This window comes from Lutjanus erythropterus, chromosome 18 (assembly GCF_056507025.1).
Source record: "Lutjanus erythropterus isolate fLutEry1 chromosome 18, fLutEry1.hap2, whole genome shotgun sequence".
Classification (NCBI taxonomy): domain Eukaryota; kingdom Metazoa; phylum Chordata; class Actinopteri; order Lutjaniformes; family Lutjanidae; genus Lutjanus; species Lutjanus erythropterus.
The window spans coordinates 34,460,014-34,472,090 of NC_139334.1; the positions used below are offsets into that span (position 1 = coordinate 34,460,014).

Sequence of the window (12,077 nt, forward strand, 5' to 3'; positions counted from 1 at the left end):
CACTGAGCAAGAGATTTATTTTGTCCTGAGAGCTGTTAACACGCCTCTTCTCGTTAAACATCTACAATCTGCCTGTAAATCAACAGTTAAAGTTCAACTTTTATGTGTGTTGTCTGTCAAAAATGCTTCATGTTGTTCTTTCTGTATATGGATGTAAAAAGAACATAAAGCCAATGTCTGCAACTAACTTTAAAAATAAGTGAACCACCGTGTGTGTGTGGGGGTGTGCTTGGTTTGAATCTCTGTCAGAGTGATTTAAACTACAGAGTCAGTTGGACACAGTGGAATCTGTCCTGTCTCTCCTCTCCCTCCTGACTGCAGATACATAGTGTACTACGTGCTGTGTGTGTGTGTGTGTGTGGGGGGGGGGGGGGTCTTGAACTTGACTGCCCCTGCTATTGCATAAAAGTGATTACATGTGACTTGATGACCCAAAAAAAAAAAACCCACAATGAATGAGTGTATTGGGCAGAGCTGCAGTAGCAGGATTAACTACGTTGAAATACCTTTTGGTACAAAGAAAAAGTTTTTTATATTTACTCATGTACACACATTGTTCTGCACTTAGATGAGTTGATGAGTTTATGACTTCATGACCCCCTTAAACATCAGTCTATAGGGCTTTTCACACTACATATTCTTATCCCTGAGCTATCCTTAACCCTGGACTCTTCACACACATATTGTTAAGCCAGGGTTAAGCTAAGCACAGAGCAACATGATTCACACAGCACTTCTACTATTGATGTGAACGTTTTAGAACGTTCCATGACCACTTCTCTGCTGTTTTAGCCTAATTTCACACTGGCACTTTAAAGCACTGGGTTTAGTCGATTTTAAGAGGATAACCCCACAAACTCAGGACTGACCCTGCTCTGGAGCAGGGCCAGCAAGCCCTTGGCTAAAGTTGGGGTCAGCCCACTTTGAAATGTTCTGGATTATGCCAGTGTGAAAGCTTTCTTAGCCCAGGCCTAACAGCTCACTTAGACTGGAGCTAAGTGCAGTGTGAACGGCCCTTGAGGGTCACCCACTGAAATATTTCATTCTTAACTTCAAGGTACTATTCGGGGTGCCCTCTGGCCGGACTAGCCCTTTGATTGCTGTATGTGTTCATAACTTCGGCAAATCTCTTTTTTCGCTTAATTCTGGCAGATTGTGTGTGTTTTCTTTATTATTTCTGAGAAAGACTTTTGAACTTTTTTGGAGGACCTGACAACTTTTGGACCATGTGAAGGTCTTTTTCTAACAATATATTTATGATCTCCAGAGGATGATCCCAAATGATTTTGTCACTCTGTGACCTTTCATCTCCATCACAAGGTCAAGGCCAATATTTCCACTTTGATAGAAAAATGTGAAATTCTAAAAGACAGACACTGACACTCCCCAGAGAATGATGCATTAATACATTCAATAGAAATGCAAAATGGGAGGAATTATTCCATGCTCCTGTACTAAAAGTCCTGTTCATTTGAGGGGTTGCAGACAAGCAGTCAGGAAGGCAGGCACATAGGCTGGTGACATAGGCTGGAATGTTCGGGAGGCCAGTGATGAGGCTGGAGTGCAGGACCGGAGGATGGTGGAACCAGAGAAACAGGAGACCATTGCAGCATAGGAACTGAGGACCACTGCGGCGCAGCAACAGGTGTTGGTCGGGGCGCCGACTGGGAACATGGAACACGTGTAAGCCAGGCCATTAATAGGGAACCATGAACAGGTGTCAGGCAGGCCCCCGATGGGGAAGCAGGAGGAGGTGTCACCAGACCGCCAGACAGGACTCAGTAACAGTTGTTGGCTGGACCTCAAGTTGGGGACCAAGAACAGGTGTCAGCTCTGCAGCACTGGGCAGCTGAGTCTCTGAGTCTCCCAGTGGTGCCATGATGAACACATATTTTCCTGTGGCCTCTACAGGACATTGTAGAAAGTGTTAGGTCAGTCCTTTCAGATAGTGGCCACTGAATGCCAGGGTGGCTGCTCAGTAGTTCCATGGAAAGCTCCTGAGGTTCAGGGAATGCAGGATCAGGACAGACAGGTGGCGGATTAGCCAGCACAGGACATGCAGGTGGGACACTGTCTGGCTCAGAACAGGAAGACTGTAGGCTCATACCAAAGCCTAATCAACAGGAGTTCAGCGACTGGGAGATTCTGGGGAGACTGGAAGATTAACTTATGGGCTTGGTAGCAACAGGGCATAAAAGGACTTTCAGGGCCAGCATAGAGCAGGTCCCCCAGATGGAAGAGAGGAGCCTCTGGCTCTTCATCAATAAAAATGTTCTTAGAATACAAAAAGCATTGTAGGCTGCATATTCAGTTGTCTAATCAGATTGTCAAACCTAAAACAATGGAAAAATTGTAAAATATGATGGAAATTTGGTATTTGTGTTTGTTTCATGCATCCATTTGAGAAAGGTTACTCCTATTCAGTTTTCTCCTCGCTCCATACTAAAATCCAAGTGTTCAACTGGGTTGAGATCTGTCGACTGTGAAGGCCATGCTTCACATCATTTTTATCAGCTTTCAGTGAGCCCTCATGGCCTATATGGATCTGTGTATCTGGATTCATTGTTTTTTTTCCTTTACTTTGTCACCCATCTATTCTTTATAATATATATGAAAATACAGTAAAAGGCAGATGGTAATTAACATGTCAGGGCTGGCACAGGTGGTGATACCGTGGTTTTTTTCCTACTGAAACCAAAGGATCAAAGGAGTTTCGGCAGACCAGTTTATGCAACCAGCTTGACCCTGAGCGTCTTCCTCATAGTCTATTGTATCTTTATTGTCTTTCACAGAGATAAGGCACTTGTGACTCTCATAATTTTTATGGCTTTAAATCCTTGATCTCTCCTAAAGAGCTGCATGAAAGACAAACAACTTTCAAACTCTCATTTACATAATTCTCTTTGTAAAAGAAAAGCAAGAAAATGATCTTCATATTCAACATGTCTGGATCTTCATGTGTAAGATCAACCCACTGTCATCCTAGGTCGTCAAATACCAATGTGCACAAAATGAAGAAGGTACCCTTTAGTGTCCGTATGAAATGCTGTCAGAAAGCCTTTTTAAGTCATGGTTAACATTGTCAAACTAAATTTGGTTAGCTTCAGACAAAGAAAAAACATACTCACCAAAAGATCATGGTTTGGGTTCTGTTGCATTACGATAAGATGCGTCACATCACGTCATGTCACGTGCATAACATGCCTTACTTCACTTACATCAGATGACGTATTTTGTAACTTAAAAGCACTACAAGAAAACTAGTTGGTAAGGTTCAGAAAAAGATGGTTTGGGTTCCATTCTGTCACGTCATGTTAAGTCACCACATGTCACGTCACATCATATTACATGACGTTACATCACGAGTATCACATGATTACTCCACTTAGATCACATAACGTACATAACATCTCATAACTCCAAACTACTGCAAGAAAACAACTTAATAACGTTCAGGAAAAAGTTTGGGTTCACATTACGTCACTTCACGTTACGTCACATCACATTAACAACAAACAAACATTTTGTAACTCAAAACTACTACTACTACTACTACAAAACTACTTGGTAAAGTTCAGGAAAGGATCATGGTTTGGATTCTATTCCATTACATCATATCACATCATGTCAATATACAGTGAAGTCAGAACAGTACAGTTCCTGGAACATCTGACTCAATATCATACATGATGTTATTAGGAGGTCTTGAACAGGTCATTCACCTTTATGATCAATTTATGATACTTTTCTCCAGGAACCATAATAGCAAAGGGTAACTTATTAATGTCGCTTATCAAGTAGAAAACTTGACTGTATTCATCAAAGTTACATTCTAAAAAAAGATAGAACGAACGAACCCTCCATACTTGTTAGTTCACCTGCTGCACTGCTTTCTATACTACTTTGTTCATTCCCTGAAGTTTCAGTGCTGCTGTGTTTGTTCACTTTAGAGCTATCAGCAAAACTGAAATGTGCCAAAGGGCATTCCCAGGTGACCACTGATTCTGTTTGACTGTCTTACATGTAATGCTTCCTTCCATCCATCCATTTTCCACCACTTGCTCAGGACCTGGTGGTGGTGGCAACAGGCAAAGCAAGGTCATTCAGACGTCTTTCTGCCCAGCAGTGGCTATTGTGGGTGTCATGGTTGTTGAGTTTTTTGGATTTGTTTTGGTGTTTTTGGTGTTTCGGGTTTCCTTGTTTCCCTTTTTCCCCCCTCCCCTTTCCTTCCAGGGCAGTGTGTGTGGCAGCGGCGGCGGTCATTGGCTGGCTCAGCATAATGAGACGCACCTGGCTCTCATCAGTGCACTTCCCCGGGTATATGAGCTTGGCCTAGTCTCCACTCCTGTGCCGGACTATTCAGTCGTTGTCGGTAATGTAGCGCAGCAAGCTTTCTAGTGGATCTTTGGTGTTTTTTCCTTCGTGATTCTAATCAACAGTGTTTTTGTGCAGCCTTCAGTTCCTCTTCCGACCGTGGGTGCAGCACTCGTGCTCCTGAACCTACGCCAGCACGGTTCCCCTCCTGTCGACCCCGCTGCGCCAGCCAGCCGACCGCGTCCAGCACCTGCCCTCGCCTTCCGTTGTTTTTTGCTCTTTTGTGAAACAATAAACTCTTTGAAAACTGCTTTTATCTCGCTCTCTGCGTCTGGGGTCCTGGCCAAACTCTGAACCTAACAGAATAGTCCGGCCAAATCATGGACCCCGCGGAGACAGATAAATTACGGCAGGCGCTATCCTCTCAAGGAGCACGTGTTGGCCAGATGGGGGAAGCCATCCACGAGATCCAAGGCGTACTCCAGACCCTGGTGACCAGCGTATCCCAGCTCGGCAGCCGCATGGATCAGGCCGTCAGTCAGATCCCCAGTTTGGCTCCTCCTGGGAATCTTCCTCCTTCCTCGGCTCCCTCCTTGGCGACTCCGGCTCCTCCACCCGTCCTCTCCCGGGAACCATACATCCCCACCCCGGTCAGGTATTCGGGAGATTTAGGGGCATGTAGTCAGTTCTTGCTTCAGTGTACTTTAGTGTTTGAACAGCAATCCCAGACTTACGCCACAGATAGATCGAAAATTGCCTTCATTATGAGTTTGTTAACAGATCGGGCTGCCTCCTGGGCTTTGGCTATCTCCACTAATTCGGCGGTAACTCAGTCTTATTCCTCTTTTGTAAATGAGATGCGCAAGGTTTTTGATCACCCGGTCCAAGGGAAAGAAGCCAGCAGCCGGCTCCTTTCCCTCCGCCAGGGTTCAGCGCCAGTCTCCCAGTACGCTATCGACTTCCGCATTTTGGCAGCCGAAAGCGGCTGGGATGAGCGCGCATTACAAAGTGTTTTTCTCTTGGGATTAGCTGATAATATTAAGGACGAATTGGCAGCACGAGACGAGACCCAGTCTCTTGACGAATTAATCTCATTAGCCATTAGACTCGATAACCGGCTACGTGAGAGATGCAGGGAGAGAATAGGGAGACAGGGCGCCCCTCCTCCTGTGGTTTCCAACTACCCTCCGGTGTCCACTCCGCAACGCGGGATTCCCCGGGACCTCACCCCCGTGCCTGCCCCCGCTCCTCGTGCGGGTTTTTCCTCCGTCCCTAACGAAGAGGAGTCCATGCAGTTGGGTCGAGCCAGACTGTCTCCCGCAGAACGGGAGCGCCGATTACTGCACCGGCTATGCATCTACTGTGGTCAGCCTGGCCACTTCCTCGCCACCTGTCCTCAACTGCCAAAAGGGGAGGCTCATCAGCCACGGAGGGGGCGCTGGTGAGCCGTACTATCTCTTCCTCCTCTCCCTCCACCCGAGTTCAACTACAAGGTATGCTCAGACTCCCACATAACACGATACCACTGCAGGCACTGGTCGATAGTGGAGCTGATGACAATTTTATTGACTCTGAACTGTGTAGTCAAGCGAACCTTCCTATTGAGCCTCTCCCTGAGCCTAGGAACGTTCTCACCCTGAGTGGACAATTACTGGCTAGTGTCACCCACCGTACTGCCCCTGTGACCCTGCTGCTCTCTGGTAATCATCAGGAAGTAATTTCGCTGTTAGTCATTCCCTCTCCCACTTCACCTCTGGTTCTGGGGATCCCCTGGTTAAAGTTGCACAACCCCCATATTGACTGGTCCGCCTCGGCCATTACCAATTGGAGTACGTTCTGTCATTCCCATTGTCTTCACTCTGCCATTCCCTCCAGTGCCTCCTCGCCACCTGTGCCTACCGAACCTATTGACTTGTCCTCCATTCCCCCCATGTACCATGATCTTCAGGAGGTTTTTAGCAAGGACAAAGCGCTTTCTCTTCCCCCACACCGTCCCTATGACTGTGCCATTGAACTGCTCCCTGGAGCCCCATTTCCATCTCAAAAACTGTACAATTTGTCCAAGCCTGAAAGAGAGTCCATGGAGCAGTACATCACAGACTCGTTAGCTGCGGGGTTAATCCGCCCTTCCTCTTCCCCAGTGGGAGCGGGTTTTTTCTTTGTTGAAAAGAAAGACAAAACCCTGCGCCCTTGTATAGACTTCAGGGGGATAAATGACATTACAGTGAAAAATAAGTACCCACTCCCTCTGATTGATTCCGCTTTTGGCCCCTTGCACCAAGCAACCATTTTCTCCAAGCTAGATCTCCGTAACGCCTACCACCTCATCAGGATTAAGGAAGGAGATGAGTGGAAAACGGCGTTCAACACCCCCCTGGGACATTTTGAGTACCTGGTTATGCCCTTTGGTCTGACCAATGCACCAGCTGTTTTCCAGGCTTTGATCAATGACGTTTTAAGGGACATGCTTAATAGGTTCGTGTTTGTTTATTTAGACGACATCTTGATTTTTTCCAGAGACCTTGATGAACATGTCCAGCATGTAAAGCTGGTTTTAAGAAGACTATTAGAGAATAGACTCTTTGTGAAAGCAGAGAAATGCGAATTCCATGTCACATCTGTCAGTTTTTTGGGGTTCGTGGTGGAAAGGGGACAGCTGAAGGCGGATCCGGCCAAAGTTCAAGCGGTGGCCGAGTGGCCTGTCCCCGCCACCAGAAAACACCTCCAGAGGTTTTTGGGGTTTGCAAATTTTTACAGGAGGTTCATTCGCAATTACAGCCAAGTAGCGGCCCCACTCACTCAATTGACCTCCTCCAAGCTCCCCTTTGTGTGGTCGCAGGCAGCCGATGCTGCCTTCGACCGATTAAAGTGCCTGTTTACCTCTGCACCTGTGCTTTCCCATCCAGATCCTGCATTACCGTTCGTGGTCGAAGTCGACGCCTCTGACTCTGGGGGAGGGGCTGTCCTCTCTCAACGCTCCCCTGTTGACCACAAAATGCACCCCTGTGCCTTCTTCTCTCGTCGGCTCACCCCAGCAGAGAAAAATTACGACGTGGGCAACAGGGAGCTCCTTGCTGTGGTCTTGGCTCTCCAGGAGTGGAGGCATTGGTTGGAAGGTTCCACGCACCCTTTTACGGTATGGACTGACCACAAGAACCTCTCCTATCTACGGTCTGCACGTCGACTAAACTCCCGGCAGGCTCGGTGGGCCCTGTTCTTGGGTCGGTTCCGGTTCTCCCTCACCTACCGCCCTGGTTCCAGGAATGTTAAGCCCGACGCCTTATCCAGACAGTTTACTCCACCGGTGGAAGACACACCTGTGGAGACCATCCTCCCTTCCTCCTGCGTGGTGGGGGCGGCCAGGTGGGAGATTGAGCAAGTCGTGCAGGAGGCTCAACAAGATCAACCCATTCCCGAGAGCTGCCCTCCCAACCGGATGTTTGTTCCACCCGCCGCCAGAACTCCTGTGCTCCAGTGGGGACATGCTTCCAAAGTCGCCTGTCATCCTGGGTTTCATCGCACCCTCTCCTTGCTCCGACGCAGTTTCTGGTGGCCCTCCATAACGTCTGACACCAAGGAGTATGTTTCCGCCTGCTCCGTCTGTGCCCGCAACAAATCCTCCCACCAGACTCCTGCTGGCCTCCTACGTCCACTGCCCATCCCCCATCGCCCTTGGTCTCATGTTGCAGTGGACTTCGTCACTGGACTCCCACCGTCAGAGGGTAACACAGTAATCCTTACCATTATTGATCGTTTTTCCAAAGCTGTGCATTTTGTTCCTCTGCCCAAACTCCCCTCAGCCCTAGAGACGGCCAACCTCCTCGTCCAACATGTGTTCAGACTTCATGGTATACCTCAGGACATAGTTTCGGACCGGGGTCCCCAGTTCTCCTCCCAGGTCTGGAGGGCCTTCTGCCAGGCTCTGGGAGCTTCAGCCAGCCTCTCGTCTGGATACCACCCCCAAACCAACGGCCAGACGGAGCGGGCCAACCAGGACCTCGAGTCAGCTCTCCGGTGCGTCACCGCTAGACATCCCGCCTCCTGGTCCACCCATCTTCCCTGGGTGGAATACGCCCACAACTCTCTGGTCAGCTCAGCCACAGGTATGTCCCCCTTTATGGCCTCTGTGGGTTTCCAACCTCCCCTCTTCCCCATCCAGGAGACCGAAGTGGCAGTTCCGTCCGTCCAGGAGCACCTCCGGCGGGCACGGCGGGTCTGGCGGGAGGCAAGGGCGGCTCTCACGCGGACTGCGGCTCGCAATCAACGATTGGCGGACAGACGTCGCGCTCCTGCCCCCCACTATCAGCCGGGTCAAAAGGTGTGGCTTTCCTCACGCGACCTCCCTCTGCAGACGGAGAGCAGGAAGCTAGCCCCCAGGTACATCGGCCCTTTTGAAATAGAAAAGGTAATCAATCCCTGTGTGATGAGACTCAAATTGCCCGCAGCCCTTAATGTTCACCCGGCCTTTCACGTTTCCCTGTTGAAGCCTGTGTCCACCAGTGCTCTGTGCCCTCCGGCCGAACCCCCTCCGCCCCCCCGGCTCATTGATGACCACCCGGCCTACACTGTCCGGCGGTTGCTGGACGTCCGCAGACGGGGCCGGGGATACCAGTTTTTGGTGGACTGGGAGGGGTATGGTCCAGAAGAACGGTCATGGGTGTCCCGTTCTTTTATTCTGGATCCGGACCTTATTAATGACTTTTACAGGGACTTTCCTGGCAAGCCTGGCAGGCCGCCGGGTGGCGTCCGTTGAGGGGGGGGTAATGTCATGGTTGTTGAGTTTTTTGGATTTGTTTTGGTGTTTTTGGTGTTTCGGGTTTCCTTGTTTCCCTTTTTCCCCCCTCCCCTTTCCTTCCAGGGCAGTGTGTGTGGCAGCGGCGGCGGTCATTGGCTGGCTCAGCATAATGAGACGCACCTGGCTCTCATCAGTGCACTTCCCCGGGTATATGAGCTTGGCCTAGTCTCCACTCCTGTGCCGGACTATTCAGTCGTTGTCGGTAATGTAGCGCAGCAAGCTTTCTAGTGGATCTTTGGTGTTTTTTCCTTCGTGATTCTAATCAACAGTGTTTTTGTGCAGCCTTCAGTTCCTCTTCCGACCGTGGGTGCAGCACTCGTGCTCCTGAACCTACGCCAGCACGGTTCCCCTCCTGTCGACCCCGCTGCGCCAGCCAGCCGACCGCGTCCAGCACCTGCCCTCGCCTTCCGTTGTTTTTTGCTCTTTTGTGAAACAATAAACTCTTTGAAAACTGCTTTTATCTCGCTCTCTGCGTCTGGGGTCCTGGCCAAACTCTGAACCTAACAGTGGGGTCTCTTAATTAATGGGTTGTATCTGGACAACCTCTAGAGGAAGGTGCCTATACGAGGCATTCTTATCAGAGGCTCAAAACACCTCAATTTAATCTTTCCAATGCCCAACCGCCCTGCTTTGCTTACCCATTTTGGTCACTTGTATCCACAGTCTCATCCTTGTGGTCATCCAAAGTTCATGACCATGAGTAAGGGTTGGAACATAGATCGTCAGGTAAATTGGGAGCTTCCTCTTCAGACTCAGCTCAATTTTTACCACAGTGGTCTGGTAAGCTCCCCGCTTTTGCTGCATGAGTCCGCCTGTCTATCTACCTTTTATCCTAACTTGTGAACAAGTCCCCAAGATACTTGAACTCCTCCACTTGAACTTAGGGTAGCAGCTCCCTCCCAACCCATACTATTTAAAAAATGTTTACAAAAAATTAGTAATGTGTTTTCTGTCTTATAGTCACTGTTTTGTTGATTCGTGATCATTTTGTTTTGTTTCTACAGAAGCTCAACTTACAGTTTCAGCTGACCACTTTATGCAACTAGCCTGACCCTGAGCTTCTTCCTCACGTTGTATCTTTATTGTCCTTGAAAGTTTCACAGAGATAAGATAATCATATTTTTTATGGCTCATAATCCTTGATCTACACTAAAGATCTGCATGAGAGACAAGACATAAAACCCTGTTGAATCAGATCTAATGTCACCCAACACTGATGATCTTGCCAGCACAAGATCTTTGTCCTGGGACACACTTACATTATATCAGTATATCATAATAATTATACATCATCTTTCTGCAGGTAGAACTTAAGATATTTCAAATTAATTTAGAAGAGCAATAAGCCTCAAAGAACATTTTAGAACCTTTTACCATATTGGACATGGCATGTTTTTTTTTTAAATATCACATTTAGTCACACTTATAAAATACTGACAACAGAGCAAAAGTGTAGTTGTCAAAGTCAACACTAAGCCATGACCAAGACTGGAATGTTTCAAGAACAAAACAAGGGCAAGACTTTGAGGGACTGAGACCAAGTCAATACCACAGAAGGTGAGGCGGAGTCAAGACCGGGACCAGACCAATGGTATATGTGTATTTTTCTTCTAAGTATATAGCATAACACACAATTAGTATGTAATCAGACACTTTCCCAGTGTGGGAAAGAGTGATTAAGCAAGCCAGAGAGAGAGGAGCTCACTGAACTCCAACCACACAAGTCTTGGTAAAATGTTATAGGCCTACTGCATATTTGATGTACAACTCTTAAAGTAATGTGCTGTGCACTCATGGCTCACAAGCTCAGCTTTTTCTCTATATGTTGTCACATTTCACACAAATGAGTGGGCAGTACTGAAGATAGCTAATATTCACTAAATCTGGGTGAATAGCAAAGAGTAACACTTAGCTTACCTTTCCTTTTGCTTCCTTTCTAAAATATTAATTTTCTGTGTCACTGTAATTAAATTTGAAATAGGATAAGGTAAGGCTAAATACTGTAGTCCCATTCCACTTAATAAATGTCAGCATCTTTTCTCCAAAAAAGAGTGTTTCTTGCATTCTGGTTAATTTTAAAGGAAATGAGTCAAAGTCTATGAAAGTCAAATTTTCCGTGGAATGGTTTAGAAAGCCTCCCTTTTTGTGAGGTCTCAAGGTTGGCAAGTATGGCTTTAACATGCTGCATGTCTTTTGTTTGACCCAAACACAAACAGAAACATAAAAATGACAATTTGTGGTTTTAGGAGTAATGCACCAGAAGTCAGAACCACTGTGCAAAAGTTCCAGTATGCACATAACTTATAAAACAACTTAACCACAAACTGGAGTTGACGCATGTTTTCTGTTAAACAAATGGGATAAAATGTGTTAATTTGTGAGCTTTGGATGTGTTTTTCTGTTTTTTCTAAACTTTGGACAGACCCAGGCAAGCAGTTTGCCCCAGCATCATTAAGTTGTGAAATATGCTAATCATTACTTTTGTTCTTTGTCAAAAGCAACAGATGACAGTAGTTAGGCTGATGACAGGTTGAGGCTGTGTGACAAACACGCTTGTTAGTTATCTGTCAACAGATAATATGTACAGTATACTTGTTACAAAGCCCATGTGTCACAGTGAGGTAACATACTGTATCCACTGGTGCCCTCTAGTGGTCAGTGGTCGTGTTACATTTAGATATGAATTCATGATGAAGTCATCCTCACTCCTCCTTTTTTAAGCCAGGTATTAAAACAGGAAGGCTGGGCAACGTGTACTCACTTCTCCGTGGAGGGAATGTAATTATGGTTACTACCAGGAGACTTGAGAATGAGAATGTGAATCACATTTAATAATAAGTTGGGGGTTTCCTATGGGCTGGATCTGATCCATAGGCAGGTAATTTGAGACCTCTGCTGTAGACATCCCTTCAGAAAACTATAGTTCATCAACATCACAGATGGTACATCAAAGTTTCTATGTCACGCA

The 12,077-nt window shown here is 47.1% G+C and overlaps 1 long non-coding RNA gene across 1 annotated transcript; it reads left to right on the top strand.

Moving 5' to 3' along the window:
* The first annotated feature begins 8,879 nt into the window (after window positions 1–8,879).
* Window positions 8,880–9,563, top strand: LOC146311381 (uncharacterized). Its single transcript, XR_014772337.1, has 2 exons — window positions 8,880–9,311; window positions 9,392–9,563. It is a non-coding gene; the product is annotated as an uncharacterized LOC146311381 (long non-coding RNA).
* The last annotated feature ends 2,514 nt before the right edge of the window (window positions 9,564–12,077 follow it).